The following is a 2,500-nucleotide window of genomic DNA, read 5'->3' as shown; positions in this document are numbered from 1 at the left end:
ATATATATACACATATATATACATATACTATTACAGTAATGATTGAAATTATTTGATTAATGTTGTAATTAAAAATAAAAAAAGTTGGTATATATATATGTTGTATGTATGTGTGTGTATATATGTATGTATATATGTGTGTGTATATATATGTGTATATATATTACTTTTTTATTTTATTGCTATTCTTTTTTTTTTTTTTTGTCCAGTTTATTTCTTATGTGGTGTTTTTTTATTTTTTAATTTTGTTTTTTTCAGAGGATATACTTTTTGTTTTTATATTTGCTTGTTCCTATTTATTATTAGTAAAGATTATTTATTTTTTCTTAGTGTTTGTTTTTTTTTTTTCTTCTATCACATTCTAGGATTATAATTAATGGTGTTAAATGTTTTAAACGCGGTAAAGCTTGTGCCTTCAGCTGCCGAAAGTGTGAATCAGGAAACACTGAAGGCTCAGTACGATCGGATTTGAGTCATTATGTACCTCTCTTACAAACACCCCAAAGAGTCTCGATCGAACAAAGAGACCGCGCTCAAACTCATCAGTATCAGCGCTTTCTCTTCAATTCATCTGGATGTGTTTGAGCACAAGTTCCTGTAGTGATGTGTGTGTGTGTGTGTGTGTGTGTGTGCAGATCGAGTGGTTCTCGGCCCATCTTTTGGCCCTGTCGTCCAACTAAGCAAGGGGGAATGACGAGAGAAGAGAGAGAGCAGAGAGACCTGACTAGCAGATCGCCCCCACGCAGAAGCTCACGTAACACCACACACACACTGGCCACATACACCTTCTCTGTCAATCATCTATTACCTCTCGCCTGCTTGCCCTGTCCCTCCTTCCTCTTCCTGTGGTGCTAAGCGAGCCTCACAGACGTCTGAGAGACAGGAAGAGCCAGACGCCTTTGCCCCAGCGCCTGTGGTCTGTCTGTGTGTGTGTGTGTGTGTGTGTGTGTAAAAGTGTGTGTGTGTGTGTGTGTGTGTGTGTGTGTGTGTGTGTGTGTGTGTGTGAGTGAGTGAAAGCACTTAACCTCTTCTCGACTGGTGTCAAGATCAGTAATTATTCTTTGGACACTGATGTCTGTGTGAAAGATCATTTCTATTTTATTTTATTTTTTATTGTTTTATTAAATCGATTCAACCCGGACATGCTCATTCTGGCTTAGTATTCCATACAGTTAGAATCAGGGCTGTGTGATTAGGGTTAGATTAAGGATATTAAAAAAGTGATTTATGAGTAGTAAAAATAAATCATTAATTAAAATTAAAATTTGTATTTTTTATTTTTTAAATTATTATTTTATTTGTGTTTAGTCATTTTTGTTATTATTTTTAGTTTAAAAACATAGTTTTTAACTAAGTTTATACTAAAGTTTTAAAACTATATATTTTTTATCCATAAATATTTGTAGTAATTTGTATTAATACTTTTTGTGTTATTGTTATTAAATAGTTTTTTCCCCTTATAATTGTTATTATAGTAATACCAATAATGATTATATTTAATAATAATGTAGTTTTTAAAAATAAGTTAATAGATATAATAGTCATGAATTGTAATTTTTATATATGCCAATATTTAAAATGGTAATAAAATTTGTAGTAAAATAATTGTAATTATGTAATATTAGATTTTGTCTTTTTTTATTTCAAATGTATTATTATTAATTTATTAATACTAGATATAAATACTAGATTGGAATTATTTTTTGTTTAGCTTTTTATATAATCTATAATATAAAATATATTTATCAATAAAAAAGAATTTATGTACAACTCTAAAAATTATTAATGCATTGAGCATATAAGCAGCGGAAAATCCCTGTTATTCTGAATTCTGCTCTGATTCATTTGAATCAGAAAAGCTAATTGAATCAGTTTCTTTGTCTCGTGGTCAGATTCTGTTCTGTCAGCTCTCAGTCGTGGAGACTGTAGTGTGTCTTGAGTCTTGACCTTTAACCCCAAACTCACCCTTTCTATCACTCCATTTTCATTCATTGTCATCTTTAATTTAGTTAAACACTGAAAGCCTTTGAGTTTCTGCATTTCCTGCATCATCATGCTGACGCGTGTGTGTGTGTGTGTGTCTTTGCTGAGGTTTTGCATTCAGCGTGTATATGATCAAAACCCAAACACACACTAATTGAGACCAGCTGATGTGGTTGAGATGAACTCCGGAGCATGTTTGCTCGTGGGCGGTCATGTGATCGCGCAGCGGATGCATGTTCTGATTGGCTCATTCTTGATCTGCTTCCTCCCCACAGCTCCCGGAGGACAGACTCTCGTGAGAGATCTAGAGAAAGTGCTCACCGGAGAAGAGAAGTGGGTCTCTCTTAACTTCTATTTCCACTCCAGCAGCCTCTGTGCAGAAATAGATCATAAATAGATAATAAAGCTTAGTTTTAGAATTTTTTTTTTTTTTTAATTGATTGTAAATAGCTTACCAAGTGAACTGATTTGATAAATTAACCTGCAAGTTGTATAAAATCAAGCACATTTAAATATT

At 32.9% G+C, this 2,500-nt stretch overlaps 1 pseudogene; it reads left to right on the top strand.

Moving 5' to 3' along the window:
• The window catches only part of LOC122323338, a 10,292-nt pseudogene extending 7,912 nt beyond the window's left edge, over nt 1–2,380 (top strand).
• The last annotated feature ends 120 nt before the right edge of the window (nt 2,381–2,500 follow it).

The sequence above is a fragment of the Puntigrus tetrazona genome, chromosome 19 (genome assembly GCF_018831695.1).
Source record: "Puntigrus tetrazona isolate hp1 chromosome 19, ASM1883169v1, whole genome shotgun sequence".
In the NCBI taxonomy this organism is placed as follows: Eukaryota; Metazoa; Chordata; class Actinopteri; order Cypriniformes; family Cyprinidae; genus Puntigrus; species Puntigrus tetrazona.
The sequence above is the reverse complement of the archived record's forward strand: the minus strand, read 5'-3'. Positions and strand labels throughout refer to the sequence as shown.